We start from the raw sequence: 24,100 nt of genomic DNA on the forward strand, positions 1-24,100 counted from the left end.
AAAGGAGAGTATCAAATTAAAAACCAATGCATATAAGATGGCCAAGGTTCGTGGGAAACTAGAAGATTTGGAAAATGTTAAATGACAACAAAGAATGACTAAGAAGGCAATAAAGAAAGGAAAGATAGATTATGAAAGTAAACTTGCACAAAACGAAAAAACAGATAGTAAAAGCTTTTACCGATATATAAAACAGAAAAGAGTGACTAAAGTAAATGTTGGTCCCTTAGAAGATGAGAAGGGGGATTTAATAATGGGAAATGTGGAAATGGCTGAGACTTTAAACAATTATTTTGCTTCGGTCTTCACAGTGGAAGACACAAAAACCATGCCAAAAATTGCTGGTCACGGGAATGTGGGAAGGGAGGACCTTGAGATAATCACTATCACTAGCGGGGATAGTGCTGGACAGGCTAATGGGACTCAAGGTAGACAAGTCCCCTGGTCCTGATGAAATGCATCCCAGGGTATTAAAAGAGATGGCGGAAGTTACAGCAGATACATTCGTTATAATCTACCAAAATTCTCTGGACTCTGGGGAGGTACCAATGGATTGGAAAGCAGCTAATGTAACGCCTCTGTTTAAAAAAGGGGGCAGACAAAAGGCAGGTAACTATAGGCCGGTTAGTTTAACATCTGTAATGGGGAAAATGCTTGAAGCTATCATTAAGGAAGAAATAGCGGGACATCTCGATAGGAATAGAGCAATCAAGCAGACGCAACATGGATTCATGAAGGGGAAATCATGTTGAACTAATTTACTAGAATTCTTTGAGGATATAATGAGCATGGTGGATAGAGGTGTACCGATGGATGTGGTGTATTTAGATTTCCAAAAGGCATTCGATAAGGTGCCACGCAAAAGGTTACTGCAGAAGATAAAGGTATGTGGAATCAGAGGAAATGTATTAGCATGGATAGAGAATTGGCTGGCTAACAGAAAGCAGAGAGTCGGGATAAATGGGTCCTTTTCGGGTTGGAAATCGGTGGTTAGTGGTGTGCCACAGGGATCGGTGCTGGGACCACAACTGTTTACAATATACATAGATGACCTGAAAGAGGGGACAGAGTGTAGTGTAACAAAATTTGCAGATGACACAAAGATTAGTGGGAAAGCGGGTTGTGTAGAGGACACAGAGAGGCTGAAAAGAGATTTAGATAGGTTAAGCGAATGGGCTAAGGTTAGGCAGATGAAATACAATGTCGGAAAATGTGAGGTCATCCACCTGGAAAAAAAAACAATAAAAGGGAATATTATTTGAATGGGGAGAAATTACAACATGCTGTGGTGCAGAGGGACCTGGTGGTCCTTGTGCATGAATCCCAAAAAGTTAGTTTGCAGGTGCAGCAGTTAATCAGGAAGGCAAATGGAATGTTGGCCTTCATTGCGAGAGGGATGGAGTACAAAAGCAGGGAGGTAATGCTGCAACTGTATAGGGTATTGGTGAGGCCGCACCTGGAGTACTGCGTGCAGTTTTGGTCACCTTACTTAAGGAAGGATATACTAGCTTTGGAGGGGGTACAGAGACGATTCACTCGGCTGATTCCGGAGATGAGGGGGTTACCTTATGATGATAGATTGAGTAGACTGGGTCTTTACTCGTTGGAGTTCAGAAGGATGAGGGGTGATCTTACAGAAACATTTAAAATAATGAAAGGGATAGACAAGATAGAGGCAGAGAGGTTGTTTCCACTGGTCGGGGAGACTAGAACTAGGGGGCACAACCTCAAAATACGGGGAAGCCAATTTAAAACTGAGTTGAGAAGGAATTTCTTCTCCCAGAGGGTTATGAATCTGTGGAATTCTCTGCCCAAGGAAGCAGTTGAGGCTAACTCATTGAATGTATTCAAATCACAGATAGATAGATTTTTAACCAATAAGGGAATTAAGGGTTACGGGGAGCGGGCGGGTAATTGGAGCTGAGTCCATGGCCAGATCAGCCATGATGTTGTTGAATGGCGGAGCAGGCTCGAGGGGCTAGATGGCCTACTCCTGTTCCTAATTCTTATGTTCTTATATTAGCACTGCACCCATTTAGCACTTGATTCTACCATTTGGCCAAATTAACCACCTTGTATGTTTAAACACTTAACTCACTCTTAAATTTCTCTCACTTTCCATTCTTCGACAGGCTTCTGCAAGTTACTTAATCACAACAGAAACTCGGGACTTACTCAGTTATACATAATACAGCCCATCAAATAGAACAGTTGCCTTGGGGCTATTCAAGAACCACGTCTTCAGCAGCTTAACAGAGCAGGTTCGTATGATAATCGCTTTGAGGATCTCCCTTACAGATTACTTTCTTTCATACAATTTCATTTCATCTGCTGGTATGGAACATCAGAAGATTGAGTCTTTCATCTTATGTGAATGATTAAACTTGGAATGAGCAAAACTTTGTTTAATTTGTGAAGTGTCTTCCTGTCATTGAATGAACTCGCTTAAAGCTAGCTTGCAAAATAAAATTGGTAGTATTATTTTATTTTGCGATTCTTTGACATTCAGTGGTGTTTTTCCCCTCGTTCTTGTTATGTATTAATACTTGGGGGTCACCAGACACCAGAGGGCGCCGCGGTCGGAGGTCATCGGGCTGTACGCATGTGGCATGTGTGCTTGGTCACCTGTTTCTAAGCTGGATGTCTTTGTCACGCTGGCACTCTTGGGCTAGAATAAAGGTGCATCAGGTTGCACCTGAGTGAGCTTACAGTAACCTGACTCTTGAGTCATTACAATTAGCGATGAGGTCATTTAAGAACCTTCGCATGCACAATGGGCACTGTTGGAATCCTGGAAAGATTTGGTGAGGGTGAGGATTGGGTGGATTTTGTCGACCGCCTGGATCAGTATTTTGTGGCCAACGGCATGGAGGCAGAGGCCTACGCAGTTAAGCGCAGGGCAGTTCTCCTCACTGTTTGTGGTCCGAAAATTTACGGCCTCATGAAGAATTATCTCTCGCCTGTACGTCCGGTGGGAAAAGGGTACGAGGAATTGTGTACGTTGGTGGGCAACCATCTGAATCCAAAAGAGAGGATCATCATATCACGCTACTGTTTCTACACACATGTTCGTGTTGAGGGCTAGGACATGTCGGGATTTGTTGCCGATCTGCGACATCTTGCTGAGCCGTGTAAGTTTGGGAACATGCTGGAAGACATGCTGCATGATGTCTTTGTGATCGGCATCAGCCATGATGCAATCCTCAGGAAGCTGTTGGCTGCAGAGACGCTGGATTTGAAAAAGATAATCGCGACTGCCCAGGCATGCATGATGACGGAGCAAGCGTGGTGCGGCTCACCACGAGGTTGATGAGAACCAGTTCAGTGATGGCCCGGATACGCAACCCGAGGAGGAAGTGAATGGACTGTATTCGTTCCTGAGCAAGAGCCAGATGATAGTCGTTAATGTGAAGCTGAATGGCGTGCCTGTATCAATGAAGCTGTACACGGGTGCGAGCCAGTCGATAATGAGCCAAAGGACATTCGACAAGCTGTGGGACACCAAGGCTGCGAAACTGAAGCTGAGTCCAGTCAATGCCAGGTTGCGTACTTACACTGAGGAACTTATACTGGTGCTCGGCAGTGCAGCAATCAAGGTGTCATATGATGGTGTGGTTCACGAGCTACCATTATGGGTCATCCCAGGTAATGGTCCAACACTGTTCGGCAGGAATTGGCTCGAGAAAATCAAGCTGAACTGGAAGGATGTCAAGATGTTGTTCTCGGTGGATGACACTTCGTGTGCTCAAGTATTGAAAAAGTTTCCTTCTTTGTTTGAACCGGGCATTGATAATTTTACGGGAGCCAAGGTGCAGATTCATCTGGACTCTAATGCAAAGCCTATCTATCACAAAGCTCGGTCTGTTCCGTACATGATGAGTCAGAAGGTTGAAATTGAGCTTGACAGACTCCAGCAAGAAGGGATCACATCACCGATCGAGTTTAACGAATGGGCTCGTCCCATTGTTCCTGTATTGAAGAGTGATGGCACTGTCAGCATTTGTGGAGACTACAAGGTTACGATTAACCAATTTTCGAAACAGGATCAGTATCCGTTACCGAAGGCTGATGACCTATTCGCCATGCTAGCTGGTAGAAAGTCATTCACAAAACTAGATCTGACATCAGATTATATGACCCAGGAGCTTGTTGACACTTCGAAAAAACTCACCTGTATCAACACCCATAAAGGACTGTTCATCGACAACAGGTATCCTTTTGGGATTCGTTTAGCTGCAGCCATATTTCAGAGGAATATGGAGAGTTTACTGAAGTCCATTCCTAGAACTGTCGTGTTTCAAGATGACATTCTGGTCACAGGTCGCAATACTGCTGAACATCTGAACAATCTTGAAGAAGTTCTACAGCATCTGGACAAAGTGGGACTCAGGCTGAAACGCTCGAAGTGTGTATTCATGGCACCTGAAGTCGAATTCCTCGAGAGGAAGATTGCTGCTGATGGCATCAGGCCCACTGATTCAAAAACGGAGGCCATCAAAAATGCACCCCGGCCTCAGAATGTGACAAAGCTGCGTTCGTTCCTCGGGCTACTCAACGACTTTGGTAATTTCTTACCCAGATTGAGCACTTTACTCGAGCCACTGTAGTAAGAAAAGGGGACAACTGGGTCTGGGGTGCATCTCAAGATAGAGTCTTTGAGAAAGCCAAGAATCTGCTATGTTCAAACAACTTGCTTGTTCATTATGATCCACGTAAGCGTCCTGTATTGGCCTGTGATGCTTCATCATATGGGGTTGGCTGCGTACTCCAACAAGCAAATGAATTGGGCAAGCTACAACCTATTGCATATGCTATGAGAAGTCTGTCTGAAGTGGAAAAAGCTTAAAGTGGTAGAGGAAGAAACTTTGGCCTGTGTGTATGGGGTAAAAAAAATGCACTAGTACCTGTTCGGTTTTCGTTTTGAACTAGAAATGGATCACAAGCCACTCATTTCATTGTTTGCGGAAAACAAAGGCATTAATACCAATGCATCGTCCCGCATTCAAAGGTGGGTGCTGACATTGTCTGCCTATGATTACATCATCCGATAGACCTGGTACTGAGAATTGTGCCGATGCACTGAGTCATCTGCCCTTACCCACAACTGAGATGGAGACGCCTCAATCTGCAGATCTACTGTCCGTAATGGATGCTTTTGAGAGTGAAGGAACCCCTGTCACTGCTCAACCAGTTAGGACCTGGACCAGCCATGACCCTATTTTATCGGTTATGAAACAGTGTGTACTCAGTGATGATTGGTCTGCCATACCTATGGAGATGTGTGAAGAGAGCAAACCTTACAACCGTCGCAAGGATGAGCTGTCCATTCAGTCAGACTGTTTACTGTGGGGTAATCGTGTAATCATGCCGAAGAAAGGTAGAGAAAAATTTGTACATGAACTTCATAGCACTCATCCTGGTATTGTCATGATAACGTCCATTGCTAGGTCTCATGTATGGTGGCCTGGAATTGACTCTTATCTGAATCATGCGTGCATCAGTGCAATACTTGCATGCAGCTAAGTAAATTACCAGCGGAATCTCCGCTGAGTCTTTGGTCGTGGCCATCATGGTCGAGGATCCACATTGATTTTGAGGGCCCGTTCCTCGGAAAGATGTTTTTTGTCATAGTAGATGCATATTCTAAGTGGATAGAGTGTGTTATTATGTCATCCAGCATGTCTACAGCTACCATTGAGACTCTTCGTATCATGTTTGCTACTCATGGTTTGCCTGACATTGTTGTGAGCGACAACGGATCTTGCTTCACAAGTCTTGAAACTCAATAGCATCAAACATATGAGATCAGCTCTGGTATATATGTGGACTTGTATTTACTCTGTACAGCCACCAGAGGGCTCATTCCCTGGAGACCCAAGGGATCCCATAATCCCTTGGGAGCACAGGAATTTAAGGAGGCTTCACAGGTTGGAGAGGCACTCTGGAGACCTGCAATAAAAGATTAAGGTCACACGTTACTTTGAGCTCACAGTGTTCAGTCCGATTCTTTCTCCATACATAACAACTGGCGATGAGATACAGATAGTGAACCCAAAGATACAGAGAACAGTGGGCATCCTGGAGAAATTTTCGAAGGGAGATGATTGGGAAACTTTTGTGGAGCGACTCGACCAATAATTCGTGGCCAACGAGCTAGATGGGGAAGCGAGTGCTGACAAACGAAGGGCGATCCTCCTCACTGTCTGTGGGGCACCAACGTATGGCCACATGAAGAATCTGCTCACTCCAGTGAAACCCACGGAGAAATAGTATGACGATTTGTGCACACTAGTCCGAGAGCGTTTGAACCCGAAGGAAAGCGTACTGATAGCGAGGTACCGGTTCTACACCTACAAAAGGTGTGAAGGCCAGGAAGTGGCGAGTTATGTTGCCGAGCTAAGACGCCTTGCAGGACATTGCGAATTTGAAGGACATTTGGAGCACATGCTCAGAGACATTTTCGTACTTGACATTAGCCACAAAACCATACTTCGCAAACTTTTGACTGTAGAGACCCCAACCTTGAGTAAGGCCATAGCGATACCCAGGCGTTCATTGCCAGCAGTGACAATACGAAGCAAATCTCTCAGCACATTAGTGCTACTACAAGTACTGTGAACAAAGTGATGCTGTTTTCGAATCGTAACATACAGGGCAGGTCACACATACCTGCAGCTGCACGTCTGCAGATGACTCAGAGTCCACCATCAAGGGTGATGAATGCAAGGCCATTAACACCTTGTTGACGCTGCGGGGGTGATCATCGTTTCCATTTATGCCGATTCAAAGAGTATGTTTGCAAGGGTTGTGGAACAATGGGACACCTTCAATGAGTGTGCAGGTGAGCTGCTAGGCCTGTTAAACCTGCAAACCACCATGCTGCAGAGGAGGACAGATCTATGGAGAATCACGACAAACCAGAGCCTCAAATAGAGGAGGCAGAGGTACATGGGGTGCACACATTCACCACTAATTGTCCCCAGATAATGCTGAATGTTGAACTAAATGGACTCCTGGTGGCAATGGAGCTAGACATGAGCGCGAGCCAGTCTATCATGGGCAAAAAGACTTTTGAAAGGTTGTGGTGCAACCAAGGCCTCAAGGCCAGTCTTAACTCCAGTTTGCATGAAACTAGGAACTTACACGAAAGAACTGATGCCTGTAATCGGCAGTGCTACCGTAAAGGTCTCCTACGATGGAGCGGTGCACAAGCTACAACTCTGGGTGGTACAGGGCGATGGTCCCACGCTGCTCGGCAGGAGCTGGCTGGGAAAGATACGCTGGAACTGGGATGATGTCCGAGCGCTATCGCCCGCTGACGACACTTCGCGTGCTGTTCGAACCAGGCACCGGGAAATTCCAAGGAGCAAAAGTGCAGATCCACCTAATTCCAGGGGCACGACCCATCCATCACAAGGCGAGAGCAGTACCTTACATGATGAGATAAAGGATAGAGATTGAGCTAGACCGGCTGCAAAGAGAGGGCATCATTTCACCGATCGAGTTCAGCAAGTGGGCCAGTCCTATTGTCCCAGTCCTCAAGGAAGACGGCACCGTCAGAATCTGTGGCGATTACAAAGTAACCATCAATCGTTTCTCCCTGCAGGGCCAATGCCCACTACCAAAGACCGACGACCTCTTTGCAACACTGGCGGGAGGAAAGACCTTCACGAAGCTGGATCTGACTTCAGCCTACATGACACAGGAACTGGAGGAATCATCGAAGGCCCTCATCTGCATCAACACACACAAGGGTCTTTTTGTTTATAACAAATGCCCATTTGGAATTCCATCAGCGGCAACAATATTCCAGAGAAACATGGAAAGTTTCCTGAAGTCGGTCCCGCACACCGTGGTCTTCCAGGACGACATCTTGGTCACAGGTCAGAACACAGTCGAGCACCTGCAGAACCTGGAGGAGGTTCTTAGTTGACTCAACCGTGTGGGGCTCAGGTTAAAACACTCGAAGTGTGTTTTCCTGGCACCTGAAGTGGAGTTCTTGGGAAGGAGGATTGCGGCGGACGGTATCAGGCCCACCAACGCGAAGACGGAGGCAATCGAGAATGCACCGAGCCACAGAATGTGACGGAGCTGTAGTCATTCCTGACACTCTTGAACTACTTTGGGAACTTCTTACTGGGTCTCAGCACACTGCTAGAACCACTACATGTCTTACTATGAAAAGGGGACGAATGGATTTGGGGAGAAAGCCAAGAAAATAGCTTTGTAAAAGCGAGAAAATTGTTATGCTCAAACAAATTGCTTGTGGTGTATGATCCATGCAAGCGTTTGGTACTAGCATGTGATGCGTCGTCATATGACGTCGCATGTGTATTGCAACAAGCTAATGATTTCGGGAAACTGCAACCGGTTGCTTATGCATCCAGGAGTCTGTCGAAGGCTGAGAGAGCCTACAGCATGATTGAAAAAGAAGCATTAGCGTGTGTCTATGGGGTAAAGAAAATGCATCAATACCTGTTTGGGCTAAAATTCGAATTGGAAACTGACCATAAGCGACTTTTATCCCTGTTTTCCAAGAGTAAAGGGATAAATACCAACGCATCGACCCGCATCCAGAGATGGGCGCTCACGTTGTCCGCATACAACCACGCTATCCGCCACAGGCCAGGCACAGAAAACTGCGCTGATGCTCTCAGTAGGCTGCCATTGCCCACCACAGGGGTGGAAATGGCGCAGCCCGCAGATCTAGCCATGGTTATGGAAGCATTTGAGAGTGAGCAATCACCCATCACTGCCTGGCAGATCAAAACCTGGACAAGCCAGGACCCCTTATTATCTCCAGTCAAAAGCTGTGTGCTTCACGAGAGCTGGTCCAGTGGAAATGCAGGAAGAGATAAAGCCATTCCAGCGGCGCAAAGATGAACTGTCTATACAGGCAGACTACCTTCTGTGGGGTAATCGACTAGTGGTCCTTTAGCAGGGCAGAGACACCTTCATCAATGACCTCCACAGTACCCACCCAGGCATCGTAATGATGAAAGCGATAGCCAGATCCCACGTATGGTGGCCCGGTATCGATGCGGACTTGAAGCCCTGCGTTCACAGATATAATACATGCTTGCAGTTAAGCAATGTACCCAGGGATGCGCCGCTAAGTTTATGGTCTTTGATACGTCCTTTCTATACAGTATAAATGCACACGAGGCCCATGCTTGAGAGAAGGTCAGTCTGTGACCTGTCCTTTATTCCTTAGCACTCAAGTGATGAAGGTGGGTGGAGCTTCCCCTTTTATACCTGAAGGTCGAGGTTAGGATTGTCTCCCACCTAGTGGTCAGTGTTCTCACGGTGTATAAGTTAGGTCAGTTTATACATGGGTTACAATGCTGGCTGAATACATGACATCACCTCCCCCGCCAATGCCTTATTGGGATCACAGGTTGAGTCACTCTGGTGGTTTACGCTCCCTTGTAGAGCGCCTGAGTTGGGGCTCCGGTTGTTGGGCGCTGGCCTGAGTGTCTGCTGTTTGCGGTGCCTCAGGCCTGTCCGGACTGCCCACAGTGACTGGGCTCTCCTCCCTTTGGTTCCGGTGTTCGGTCACCTGTGGTGGAGTGAATTCTATATCGTGTTCTTCCTCTGCTTCTTCTATGGGGTTGCTGAACCTCCTTTTTGCGGCAGATTTGTCCATTGGTAAGTTTAACTACCAGAATCCTATTTCCCTCTTTGGCAACCACAGTGCCTGCAAGCCATTTGGGCCCTGCAGCGTAGTTGAGGAAAAAACAGGATCATTTACATCAATACATCGCGCCTTCGCATTCCTGTCATGGTAGTCATATTGTGACTGGCGCCTGCTCTTGACAATTTCTTTCATGGTGGGGTGTATAAGGGCTAACCGGGTTTTGAGCGTCCTTTTCATTCGTAGCTCTGCGGGTGGAACCCCTGTGAGCGAGTGTGGTCAGGATCTATAGGCCAACAGGAGGCGTGATAAGCGGGTTTGTAGGGAACCCCCTTGGAATCTGAACATCCCCTGTTTGATTATCTGCACTGCTCATTCTGCCTGGCCGTTTGAGGCCGGCTTGAACGGTGCCGTTCTAACATCGTTAATTCCATTGCCTGCCATGAAGTCCTGGAATTCAGTGCTTGTGAAGCACGGGCCATTGTCGCTCACCAAGATGTCTGGTAGACCGTGGGTGGCGAACATTACCCGTAGACTTTCTACTGTGGCAGAGGATGTGCTTGAATTTAAAATGTCACACTCGATCCATTTGGAGTAGGCGTCGACTACAACCAAAAACATTTTCCCCATGAAAGGACCTGCGTAGTCCACATGGATGCGTGACCAAGGCTTGGCGGGCCATAGCCAGGGGCTAAGGGGGGCTTCCCTGGGCGCATTGCCCAGCTGGGCACACTTGTTGCACCTGCGAACACAAAGTTCCAGATCTGCGTCTATCCCTGGCCACCAAACGTGTGACCTAGCAATTGCCTTCATCGTGACAATGCCCGGTGCCCATTGTGGAGTTCTCTGATGAACACCTCTCTGCCCATCTGGGGCATGACTATGCGGTTTCCCCACAGTAGGCAATCGGCCTGAATCGAGAGTTCACCCTTGCGCCTGTGAAATGGTTTAAATTTCTCAGGGCATGCCCTGTACGTGGCTGCCCAGTCCCCATTCAGGACAAATTTCTTGACTAGAAACAATAGCGGGTCTCTATTTGTCCAGACTTTAATCTGACGGGCTGTCACGGGTGCGCCTTCGCTACCGAAAGCTTCAACAGCCATGACCATCTCAGCAGCATGCTCGGTAGCCCCCTCAGTGGTGGCTAGTAGGAGCCTGCTGAGTGCATCGGCGCAGTTTTCGGTGCCCGGTCTGTGCCGAATTGTTTAGTCATAGGCGGCTAACATGAGTGCCCACCTCTGCATGAGGGCCGTTGCGTTTGCATTTATGGCCTTGTTGTCGGCAAAAAGGGACGTTAGGGGTTTGTGATCTGTCTCCAGCTCAAATTTCCTGCCAAACAGGTACTGGTGCATTTTCTTTACCGCATATACACATGCGAGCACCTCCTTTTCTACCATCCTGTAGCCCCTTTCTGCCTGGGACAGACTTCTGGAGGCATAAGCTACCGGCTGTAATTGACATGCTGCAACACACACCCGACACCATAGGATGACGCATTGCACGTTAACACAAGTTTCTTACATGGGTCATATAGCGTTAACAGATTGTTGGAACATAACAAATTGCGTGCTCTATTAAAAGCCTTTCCTGCATATCCCCCCAGACCCATTCATGACCTTTGCATAGGAACTCGTGTAGCGGCTCTAGCAGCATGCTCAATTTGGGAAGAAAGTTACCAAAATAGTTCAGGAGCCCCAGGAACGAACGCAGCTCCGTCGTGTTACGGGGTCTGGGTGCTCTCTGGATCGCTTCCGTCTTGGACGCAGTAGGGCTGATCCCGTCTGCTGCTACCCTCATCCCCAGGAATTCTACCTCTGGAGCTAGGAAGACGCACTTCGCCTTTTTCAGTCGCAGACCTACCCGGTCCAGTCTGCGTAGCACCTCCTCCAGGTTGTGGAGGTGTTCTTCAGTATCATAACCCGCAATGAGGATATCTTCCTGAAAAACCACCGTCCCTGGAATCGACTTGAGGAGGCTTTCCATATTTCGTTGGAAGATCGCGGCGGCCGAGCGAATCCCGAATGGACATCTGTTGTACTCAAACAACCCCTTGTGTGTCATGATGGTGGTCAGCTTCTTCGACTCACTCGCCAGCTCCTGGGTCATGTAAGCTGAGGTCAGGTCCAATTTTGAAAAATGTTTGCCACCGAATAGCGTCGCAAAGAGGTCCTCCGCTCTCGGTAGCGGGTACTGGTCTTGGAGTGACACCCGATTGATGGTGGCCTTGTAATCGCCACATATCCTGACCGACCCATCCGCCTTGAGCACCGGTACAATCGGGCTCGCCCAGTCACTGAATTCGACTGGCGAGATGATGCCTTCCCTCAACAGGCGGTCCAATTCACCTTCTATCTTTTCCCGCATCACGTACGGCACCGCTCTGGCCTTGTGGTGTACTGGTCTGGCGTCCGGGTTTATGTGAATCACTACCTTGGCCCCCATGAAAGTGCCAATGCCGGGTTGAAATAATGAGTCAAATTTGTCCAGGATCTGTGAGCATCATACTTGCTCCATAGAGGAAATTGCATTGACATAGCTCCATTTCCAGTTCATGACAGCAAGCCAACTCCTCCCCAGTAGTGCGGGACCTTCCCCTGGGACAATCCAGAGTGGCAACCTGTTCTCCGAATCTTTGTGGGTCACGACTACCGTGGCGCCATCTAGCACCGGAATAATCTGCTTTGTGTAAGTCTGTAGCTGTGCGTCAATCGGCGATAATTTTGGCCTCCTGGCCTTGGATGCCCACAACTTTTCGAACTGTTTGATACCCATCAGGGACTGGCTGGCCCCTGTGTCTAACTCCATTGATACTGGGATGCCATTGAGGAGCACTTTCATCATTATCGGTGGTGTCCTGGTGTATGAATTGTATACATGCTCCACATGAACTCGCTGAACTTCAGCTTCCAGCGATTTCCCCCAGTGTCCATTTCTGCAATTTCTGCAGGTATTTTGCTCATCTGTGCAAACTCCGGCTGAGTGTGTGCCTCCACGCCTCCAGCATGAGTTGTGGTTTAAAGCAAAAGGTCCCTTGCCAGTCGATCGTCCCTGACTGCCCCTGTTATTGTCCTTGAGTGCACCATTAACAGGTGTTGATGGCCCCATTACTGGCCGCATTGTCCCTTGCAATGGCGTGAATCGTTGTTCAACTTGCCATTGTCTCTGTCGAATTCCCCCTCTGGGTTCAACTACATGTTGGGGCATGCCCGACTGCCCTTGTCTGCCTGGAGAACTGTGTGCTGCTTTAACAATGTTGAATCTCTGTCCCATCCATTCCTTAACACAGTACCTCTCATCTGTTCTGCTAGTGGCCATGCTCGCGTGGTTTAAATCCCAGTTTCTTGTCGCCATTGATACGTCCTTACTACACAGTATAAATGCACACGAGGCCCATGCTTGAGAGGTCAGTCCTTAGCACTCAAGTGATGAAGGTGGGTGGAGCTTCCCCTTTTATACCTGAAGGTCCAGGTTAGGAGTGTCTCCCACCTAGTGGTCAGTGTTCTCACTGTGTACAACTTAGGCCAGTTTATATATGGGTTAAAATGCTGATTGAATACATGACAGTCTTGTCCCTCCAAACTTTTGTCTTGGGTACACGTTGACTATGCAGGCCCGTTCTTGGGTGAAATGTGCCTTGTGGTTGTGGACACGTACTCCAAGTGGATTGAATGTGAGATAATGTCGGCTAGCACGTCCACTGCCACTATTGAAAGCCTGCAGGCCATGTTTGCCATACATGGCTTACCCGATGTCCTGGTGAGCGACAATGGGCCATGTTTAACCAGTGCTGATTTTAAAGAATTCATGACCCATAACGGGATCAAACATGTCACATCTGCCCCGTTTAAACCAGCATCCAATGGTCAGGCAGAGAGAGCAATGCAAACCATCAAGCAAGTACCTATCCCGAGTACTGCTTAGCTACCGCACGAGACCACACTTACTCACTGGGATCCCACCTGCTGAATTTCTCATGAAAAGAGCACTTAAGACAAGGCTCTCATTAGTTCACCCTGATCTACATGAACAGGTAGAGAGCAGGCGGCTTCAACAAAGTGCATACCATGATAGCGCAAATGTGTCACGCGATATTGAAATCAATGATCCTGTATTTGCGTTAAATTATCGACAAGGTCCCAAGTGGCTTCCCGGCACTGTCGTGGCCAAAGAGGGGAGCAGGATGTTTCGGGTCAAACTTTCAAATGGACTCTGCAGAGAGCAAAATTAACCAGAACCCCCCCTGTGTTTGGGCTCATTCGAAAGGAAATTTAATTTGGGACTATCTCCTGAAAAGTTTGGAATTCTAAAGTGCTTATGGAAGAAACTACGAACTTTAATCGAGTTATGAACTTTTACAAGACAAATTTACAGACAGTTCCAATAATCAAGTGGGTGGACCTAAGGAACAAAATAAGCCCATTTGATTATTGGGACTGTCTGGGTGTGAGGACTGAGGTAACCTGTCTGGAAGAATGATTATTTGGAAATCTTCCTCCACAAGAGACATTACCATCACAGTATCTCCCAGAGATAGCTCCCCATCAACATGGGTCTGAACAAACCATTTTCAGCATATACATCACAAAGAGGCCCAATCCAGCTTGTATGTGAAAGACTAAGCACAAAAGGACATTGCAATTACCAAACTAATATTTCCATCAGGAAACAGTTTTTCGAAGAGCAACCCACCAAGACATATCAACTTTCACGAGCCCGGCAAAATATTACAAAGACAAACCAAGCCCGCCAAAATTATGCAAAGGTTTGTGAACAGATTGGGTGGCAAGATTAGAACACTGAAATCGTATAACTGGCCACTGTTTTCAACAAAGGTTCGTGGGGGAGAGAGGTGGTTGCTATTACCTCATCAAGACAAGGAGAGAAACCAACGTGACAGTTGTAAAACTAACTTCTCCAGCCTCGAAGTCTTGAAGTCCTGAAGGAAGGAAGAACATCACCATCTACCATTAACTATCAAAAGGATTGGTAAGCATAAGTCCCTGCCCTGGAGTCTAACCTAGCTAGAATTAGGCATTGGGAGGTGGAAGGTATAATTTTACTGCAACCCCCTTTGAATGTGAAGTGCATGGTACTTTATTAGAGTGATTATAAGTTTGACCTTGTACCTTTCCTTGTATTGTTCTTTATTAGAGTGATTTTAAGTTTGACTTTGTACTTTTCTTTATATTGTTCTTTATTAGAGTGATTGTAAGTTTGGACGTGTATTTTCTTACGAGAGTAATAAGCCTATATTACCTTGACTGTAATAAAACCAAAGTTCTTTGCATCAAACCAGTGTCCTCTGCACTTTTGTCACCCCCCCAAATAAATCCAGAGCACAGAACCCAAAGGAGGGGGAGCGATTCGAAACCGCTCAAGTTGGTCAGAAGGGAACTTGACCCCCTCAGAGAGACCACAACACACCACAACTCCACACCCACCCCTTACAAAATGGCAACCGCGGCAGGACTCTGGTACATGGGGTGTGATGTAGAGACTGCTGGTTTGGGGCAAAGAACCAAAATGGAAGAGAGGATTTCCTCCTATGTGTATAAGAAAGTGAATGTAACTAAGGAATGGGTGCTTAGTCTATTGCGTGCTGAGCATCCAGCTGACGCTGCAGCCCAGTGGACAGCAAGTAAAGATCACAAAGAAGCAGTAGAGAAAGCAATTTGGTTGGTCTGTCTACAGCGACAGGTCCAACTGCTAGACAGAATGAATAAAACATTACAGGCAGAGTTATGGGAATGCGCAGAAAACTATCAGGAAAGGGTTAAGTCAGAAGAAAGATTAATCAGGAGAACTCCGTAAGCTAAAACAGGAAAGGACCCAAATAATGGAAAGGTTTAAAAACAGTCAGGACTATTTTCAATGTCAGGTTACCGAGGCCAAAAGTAATGAAAAGTCACTGAGGGAGGAAAGCACTCGCCTCACCCTACAAGTAAAAGAACTCCAGCAAAGGTTAAAAGATGTGCAAGCAGCGTATAAAGTAGCGAGCACTAATGGGTTTGAATCGGGAGACCACAGTCCCTGCCAGCAACAAATTAAAAGTTTAAACCTTGCTCTTTCCAAGGCAAAAGACATGGTATGCTTAATAAGCCCGGGTACGCCCCAGGTAAACCTGGAAGAGAAGGAAGAAACTACCCGGCCACTACCTGTGGCACCAGTGACTACACCGGTGCAGCAGCAGGAGGGGCAAATCAGTTGCGGGGCAGGCAGGGATAGTGAACCACCGCCACGTGAAGCACCGTGTTTCAGCTCGGCTTGGCCACAGGGAAGAGAGGGAAGCGAGCCAGAACAGGGAGAGCCAGAACCAGGGCCAATGTGCCCAGTCCAGCAATAGAAGTTTGGCCCACCCACCCTTAACGGGGTCCAGGGCCCCTGGAAAGTCAGTTTGTGGTCCCCCACAAACTCCACCAGCTTAGGGCTATGATAAGCCACCTGGGAAAGCTAACTCCAAAGGGAGACCCCTCGGTTCACTTTATGGAAGTGGAACAGGCAGGGGATATTAATGGGTGCGATGATGCAGAAACGGCAAAGATGCTTCTCCTATCCCCAGACAACAAACTGTACCAGTCCCTCTCTAGTGAGAGCAAAAGAGGACAGAAAACACTTGCTGCTGTCCAGAAAGACATTTTAGAAGCTATGGGCTGCAATGACAGGAGTCCCTTCTCTGGAGTAGAGAAAACGGTGAAGCTCACAGGAGAAACCCCACAGGCTTTCGCAGACCGACTATGGCCGGTGTACAAAAGTGCCTGTAGTGGGGACATAGACAGGGATCACTTAAACTCGGACCAGTTAGCACACTGGCTCCGAAAACTAGTAGCTAACAGTTTACCCAGAATAAGAACCAAGGCTGAGGCCTGGTTCGACCCCAGAGATCCCCAAGCCACAGAACAGGGAGTGCTTAGGCAGCTGACCCGAGCTGACAGAAACGGCAGAGGGACAGAAGAGCACCCACAAAAGGGAAGGGTTCACGAAATCCGACCTAACCAAGACAAGAGGGAATGGTGCCACGAAGGGTGCAACTCCTCTGATACAAAACGTACCTGCTTTGGGTACAGAAAGAGTGGGCACTGGAGAAGGGATTGTAAAAATCCTTGGAAGAATAGCGCAGGAAAGAATTCTCCTTCCCCTGCCTAAAAGACTGAGACAGATAAGCCAGTCCCTCCCCACTTTTTTGAGACCTTTTTAACTGCGCTCCGAGCCATATTAGATGGTCCTGGGAAGGTAGCCACCGCCACCGGTACCGAGATCGCATCTGCCCCCTCCCAACCAAAACCGTGTCTAGGACAGGCGCAGCCCGTCCACCTGTGCTCCCTCGAGTATGATGCGTGGGGGAGACCGACCGTACAGATGGAAGTGGAAAAGGTGAAAGGGTCTTACCTGCTGGACACCGGTGCCTCAAGCCCTTGTCTATGCAGCGAACCCCGCCACCTCACCTCTGTCTAACGGGGTCCCCTACAGCTTGGTGGGTTTCACAGGTACTGAACAGACTGGCTCATTCTCCGTTCCGCTCTCCATTCATTTAGGTACACTCCACACTAAGTGGACTTGTGTCCTGATGAAGTGGGAGCAGGAAGGGAGAGGGATCCTGGGGGCTGACTATCTCCTAGGCCATGGGATCCTAGTGGATTTAAGAAACCACTGTCTTTGGGGGTCAGTCTGCACAGGACAGGAGAGTGAGGTGATGGTTATCCCGGGAAAACAGGGAAAAAGGACGGTGTGCACCATGAAATCAAAGGAGGGTTACAACCTTGAATCACTGGTCAGTAACACCCCTGTAGAATATCAAGAATATGTGAGGAGAAACCTTGCAGCTTTTGCCACTCACAAACACGACTGTGGGAGAATAAATGGGGTCGAGGTTAGTATAGATGGGGACCCCATGACCCGATCACAGAAACAGTACAACTTCCCCAGGGAGGCGGAGGCAGACATGGAAACAGCCTTGGGATCTCTGGTTAAACAGGGGGTAGTGAGACCAATAGCTACCCATGTGAACTCTCCATTGTGGCCGGTTAAGAAACCGGACAACCCCTGGAGAGCCACGGTGGACTATCGAGTACTCAATCGTAACATCTCCGCCTGTGCACCCACCGTTGCTGCTGTCGCCAACCCCATTGGAAGTATCCCAGCCTCCGCGACCACCTTCACAGTGTTGGATATTTCCAATGGGTTCTGGTCCATACCTTTAAGAAGGGAAGATTAGTACAAGTTTGCTTTTACCTTTAAAGGACAGCAATATACTTGGAACTGTTGCCCTCAGGGCTTCCACAACCGCCCCAGTATTTTCCATCAGTGTATGCCCAACTGTTTAAAGAGTTTCAGCAGACCCCAGCAGCTAGTACAGTATGTGGATGACCTGCTCCTGTTCACCGATGAAGGGGAGGAGCATGGCCTACTGCTGGCTGAACTGTTGGAGCTGCTGAAAGAAGAGGGATTTAAAGTAAACCCCAAGAAGGCACAGAACGGTCTGAGAATGTAAAATTCCTGGGACTGGCTGTGCGTGCTGGGGAGAGAGCCATTGACAAAGCTAGAAGGGAAGCAGTGCAGAAGTTACCTGCCCCCAACACAGTGACAGGAGTAAGATCTTTTCTCGGGCTGACCGGGTACTGCAGAGATTTCATTGAGGATTATGCAGCCACAGCAGCCCCTCTGCTCCGACTCCTACACAAAGGAGGAATGGGACAAAGGTTGCGAGGCAGCATTTATCCAACTCAAGAAAGACCTGCAGACTGCGCCAGCTATAGGGGCCATAGATGGGGGTAAGGAGTTTTTCCTGGAGGTAGCAGCCAGTGGGGACAGCCTGAGTGCAGTACTGCTCCAAGAGCGGCACGGCCGGCTGAGACCAGTGGTCTACTCCTCCAGGATACTCACTGACGTGGAGAAGGGATAATCCAACTATGAGAGGCACCTCCTAGCCACTCACTGGGCTGTGAAAAGATCACTGATCTTCACAGGGGGTCCCCTATCACACTCCTTACCCACCATACGCCCACCCAAATGCTCCTGGATGGGAGAATCAAGGACGGGACAGTGAGCAGTGCCCGCATTGCTCACTGGACCCTGCTCCTCTCTCAAATGAACCTATGGGTAAAGGGTCTCTGTGAGCCAAGACTCGCAGCCAACATGATTTATCCAGGAACAGCCCACCGGTGCTCCACAGAAAGGGTATGGGAAACTAACATAGGCTTTCGGGCTGGGTTACACCCCACAGGCCGAGAGATCTACGTGGATGGTTAAAGCACAGTATCTGCAGGTGAACGACTCACAGGCTGCAGAGTTTATGACCCCGAGGCAGGTATTGCCCTGGCGATTAAACTCCCCAGTACTATGAGCGCCCAGCACGTTGAACTGTCTGCGGTGGTGTACATAGTCACACACCCTGAAGAATTCCCTACCCCATACACGATTTGCTCAGACAGTATGCTCACATGCAATTCGTGTACGGAGTACCTGGCTATCTGGTCCCGCCGCGGATACACATCCGCAGACGGGAGACCCCTGGCAATTAAGCCCCTACTGGAAAAGATCATGAAAGCCGTAGGGGAGGAAGGGAATATCTACATACATAAGGTGAAGGCACATTCCCGTAGCGAGGGAAACCAGCAGGCTGACATGTTAGCCAAGCAGGGGGCCCGCACGGGCAAGCTCTGGGATCCGTACAACTCAGGACCCATAGCAGCAGTCAGGGGCAGGATAGGGATGGCAGGGAAGGTAGGGATATCTTTACCCCAGACCTAAGAACGGTCCAGACCCAAGACCCCATCCTCAAAACTGTCTTGAACACGCTAGCAAAAGGGGAAAGGATAGACGGCCCGTACGTCATTAAAGAAGGCATGCTGTTCAGGGAGGAGCAATGGGTAGTACCGCAACAACACCGGAGATAATTCCTCCAGCTGGGCCACGAGGGTCCAGGAGCAGGACACCCCGGACCTGAGACCACTTGGCAATGGGTGGAACAGGCAGGGTGGTGGCCAGGACTCAGGGAAGATGTCCGTGAGTTCTGTGCTAGCTGTCTGGTGTGCGCGGCCAACAAACCCGACCCCAAGAAAAGAAAGATGTCGATGGGACATAGCAGGAGGGTAGAGGGATCCTGGCAGTCGATCCAAATCGATTATATCGGGCCCCTACCCACTGCCCATCGAGGTTACAAGTACTGCCTAGTATTAGTGGATGTATCCACCAAATGGGTGGAAGCCTTCCCATGCCGAACAGCCACTGCCCTGGGAACAGCTAGGATCCTGGTCATAGAAGTGTTCTCTCGACGGGGACTACCACAATACGTGGAGTCTGACCAAAGGAGTCATTTCACCGGGCAGGTGATGCAGGAGACCCTTAAGATACTCGGCATCAAAGGAAAATGGCATGTCGCCCACAACCCGCAGTCATCCGGGCCTGTGGAGCGTTTAAACCAAACCATCAAAGAAAGGCTGTGCAAAGAGACAGGTGACTCACCCAAAGGGTGGGTAGAGGTCCTACCACTATTCCCCGTACGAGCTCATGACTGGCAGAGCCATGCGAACCCCCACCCATGTATTAGCACCGGGACTCACGGAAGTTCGGCTTCGGGAAGCGAACCAGGACCTTAAACAGATTCACTGGCAGGCTGCTAACAACATGGGAAAACAGCATCAGAGCAACCGACTGCTGCTAAAACCCCGCAAGCACCATGAGTGGGAGATAGGGAACCAGGTTATGGTGAGAAACTACGCTAGAGTAGGGGTCTTTGAGGCACTGTACATGGGACCGTATCACATTGTCGACAAGGCATGTCCCATGGTCTATGCCATAAAATTGCCCCGCCGAACAAAATGGCTCCACATAAATCAGTGCAAACTTTTCAACCCAGGGGCAGCAGCTAAACGTAAGGGACAGCCAAAACCTGTAAACCGCGCGAAAGACAGGGACCCCCAGCCAACAGCCCCCAACTGTGGAATTCCCACAGGGGACGTGGCAGACCCACAGACTGCACCTAGAGGGGCGGTGAACTGTGTTACCGGAGGAGCTGTTCCCCCCAATCATTTGGGACTCGGATGCACCCCCAGTAGCCGGAGTAGTCGGGCAACAAGGGACCCCCAGAAGAGATAGTGGTGGACCAGCCACCAAGTGGGAGTCCCCAGCCCGTAGCCCTCGACCAGGCAGCCACCCGCAAAGGAGCGGTGTGCTGCAGCACCAGAGGGGACGTTCCCCCGATAGTGTGGGACTCAAACCCACGTCCGGTCAGGGTACTTAGGGTTAGAAGGTGCAGACCGATCTATCACCTACCTCGCTGGACACCCAGCGGGAGAAAAAGAAAGAGAGAAGGCAGGAATTAACCTGGTCACCCGGAGATGAGTGGCAGATGTACATATATAGCGATGTGAATTTAAGGATGTTTAGCAATATGAATTTAAGTATGTTTAGTGAATAAGTTTAGAATAGTGTAAGATTTATCTGTGTAATGATAAGTATATATGTATTAGTTAACTGGGGTAAGGAAAAGAATCTACCTGTGCAGCTGTTAAAAAAAGCACAGGCTGGGTAACACCCGGGAGTAATAAGAATCTACTGTTATAGCTATTAAGGAAGCACCGGTAAGAACAAGCAAAATGGCTGTGAGATAAAGTTAAAAGCAGACATCAGTCCAAAAGGAACTGAATAAGGCAGCCAGTCAATTAAAGGCTATGAGCCCTATTTTGGAACTCGGTCACCTTTGTCAAGCCAGAGAACTTTCTCAGGGTTAGACAATCTGTTTTATGTGCCCCTACAGGAGAGCGAGCAGCATGAGACGGGTCCTGTTCCTGCTCGCCCTGATAAGGATGAGCAGCGGCGACTGAGGAGACGTGGAAGAATCCCTCATTTATGGGTGTTCAGGAGGAAGAGCACCGATCGTAACTGCCGGGGTAGCCCCCGAGAGGTGGAAAAACTCACCGATTATGCCCACGAGGGAAGATGGCCAGGGTGGCTGGGATCTAACTCTACCAGCTACTCCAGCCAGGAAGGTTTTACCTACGGGGAGGCCTCAGTTCCATGCCCCTGGATACGGATCACCGCTGCCCGAGTCAGTGTTACAGAGGAAAAACATGTGTGTTTGACTTGCAAAGGGAACATTCCCCTGGGAAGATGGTGGTGGCTCAGAAAACTCAGCAAGGACGCATGGGTCCAGGAATCGGACTGGGAAAGACTCAGTAATGTACGTACCGCACTATCACGAGGACACGGGGAGGAGTAAAAGTGTGTTGGGACAAATGGTGGGAATCCGAACAAGGAATTTATGTTTGCATGTGAGGATCAGAGAGTATTTGTCCCGCAGGCACATCGATCGCCTTCGCCAGGCAATGGCAAGATGAAGGGGAAGGGATGGGGTGGGATTCTAGCCGACACGGGTGCGTGATCCCACACTCCCCACTCCCAAATTAACAGCACCGAACTAAGAAACCCCTACGCACAACCTCGCCAATACGCACAGTAATAGAAAGGTGTCCTACCACCACCAAGGGACCTGAGAACGGATTAGTATTGGTACCGACCGAAAAGGTGTTATATCAGGGGGTACATTATGCAGTAGCCTGCCTGCATGGTGTCCGAAGGAAACAGAGCTGCTATACCAGGCCCTACTTAGAGACATGTTCAACAAATTTTATGAGTTAGACTTTGGAAATGTAGACAAAGCAGACCTATACACCCTAAACGCTAGGGACACCATGGACTCAGGGAGACCTAAAAGGCAAATCATAAACTACATTTTCACTACCTACAATACAGCATCCTCTGTAATAAATAGCCCAGATGACATAGAACTGCAAGCATAGATAAACAGTTTAAAGACTCAATTGAGAAAAATCCTGAGACAGGAGAACACTGTAGTAGGTTCAGAACTACATGAGGACCAAGCTATGACTGTCCATTTAAAAGAAATAGTGGCTGAGCTGGAAAAACATGCACAGACAGTGAATGCACTCATACGGAAGGATAGAAACGCTTTGGACCAGGCTGCACAGAATGAGGTGTGCGTATTGTATGGGGCATGGTTATTGGGTGAGGGCCGCAACAACCTGGAGAATTTAAAACAAGGTGTAGTCCCCTCTTGGATCAGGAACAAGCACCTCGCAGCCCTCCACCCGTACAGCAATTCACTAAGCTCCGTCTAGCCGCTGAAGCCTACCATGTCCCAGTAGACTGTGGGAAATCTAACCACACTATTATGGGGATAGTATTAAGGATGCTGGTCATGGGTGGGACAGCCCGACCCGCACCGGTATACCGGGTGGAGAACATTGGAGTTATTCAGGGCGGTTCACACATTCATTTTGTAGCGGTCCCACCCTATGTCATAAAGTGGGAGCACGCTGTAACAGGTACTGACCTCTCCGGGTGCCGGAGCCGGGGTGCACACGTAATACTGTGTCCCCAGTACTTGAATGCCCATTCAAAGTCACAGTGTGGGTTTAAAGCTGCTGGTGCACAGCCTATTACCATGGAGGTAATGACACAAGACCAGGTCCCTCCACAGATAGTATACATAGGGGCTGGGACATATTGTGTCACCACCATTGTGTCCCACTACCAACATGGACACTTCTGGTGTCCGGTAAGTGGCAGCAGTTTTTGCTTCAGACCTGAGGCATCAGTTCAAGTGGCCCAGGAACGGATTGTCCCCATTCCTGAACCCTCCACTGTCCACCTCACTGTGCAGGAAAACATTACAAGCCTGCAGGATTATGTTGTACATTTTGGCTATGCAATTCCCCCTCTACCCGAACATCTTACCGCTCTGCTAAAAGCTGTAATTATCTCACAAAAACACTTCTATACTCTCGAACAGAAAACCATTGAGATAGGGAAAAAGATTCTTGAGATCACCATTATACCTTGGTGGGACCTTTTCAGAAATATAGAAGTCCCAGTCTGGATCCGAATCGCTTCCCACACTTTAGTTATTTGTCAACTCGCGATTATACTTTACTTATGGTGTCTCACTTGCCGAGTGAAACGCAGAGGCCATCAGGTCAGGCACCAAAGGGTGCTGTACGCTCCTTGGACGAACTTGGGAATCGCGCAGGAAGGGGTGACACCATACTACCATGTTTAATTTGTGTTTGATTTTACCTGCTGTAAACCGCAACATCACGAGTGTTGTAAGAGTGTTACTTAAATGTTTTGACTATGTACTGAACTTAAAACGTGTTTGACTATGGACCTTTATGCTATTTGAGAATGTATTACTATGTGTTTTTATTTTACTTTACTTAAAGTTGTGTATGACTGTATGCCGTCATTTTACTGTGGAAACCGAGTAAAAGAGGGACATCATACCCCATCTATGCTATAACCGAATTGTAACGATTGTATTCACCCGTATATTGCATCGCATTTCAACAGGGAATGCAAGGTAATGTTTAGCTAGTATAAATGCAGGAAAGGTTGACTCTCGGGAGCAGGAATTTTGCTAACCTTGATTGACACTCAAGGAATGTAGAG

The sequence above is a fragment of the Pristiophorus japonicus genome, chromosome 12 (assembly GCF_044704955.1).
Source record: "Pristiophorus japonicus isolate sPriJap1 chromosome 12, sPriJap1.hap1, whole genome shotgun sequence".
NCBI lineage: Eukaryota > Metazoa > Chordata > Chondrichthyes > Pristiophoridae > Pristiophorus > Pristiophorus japonicus.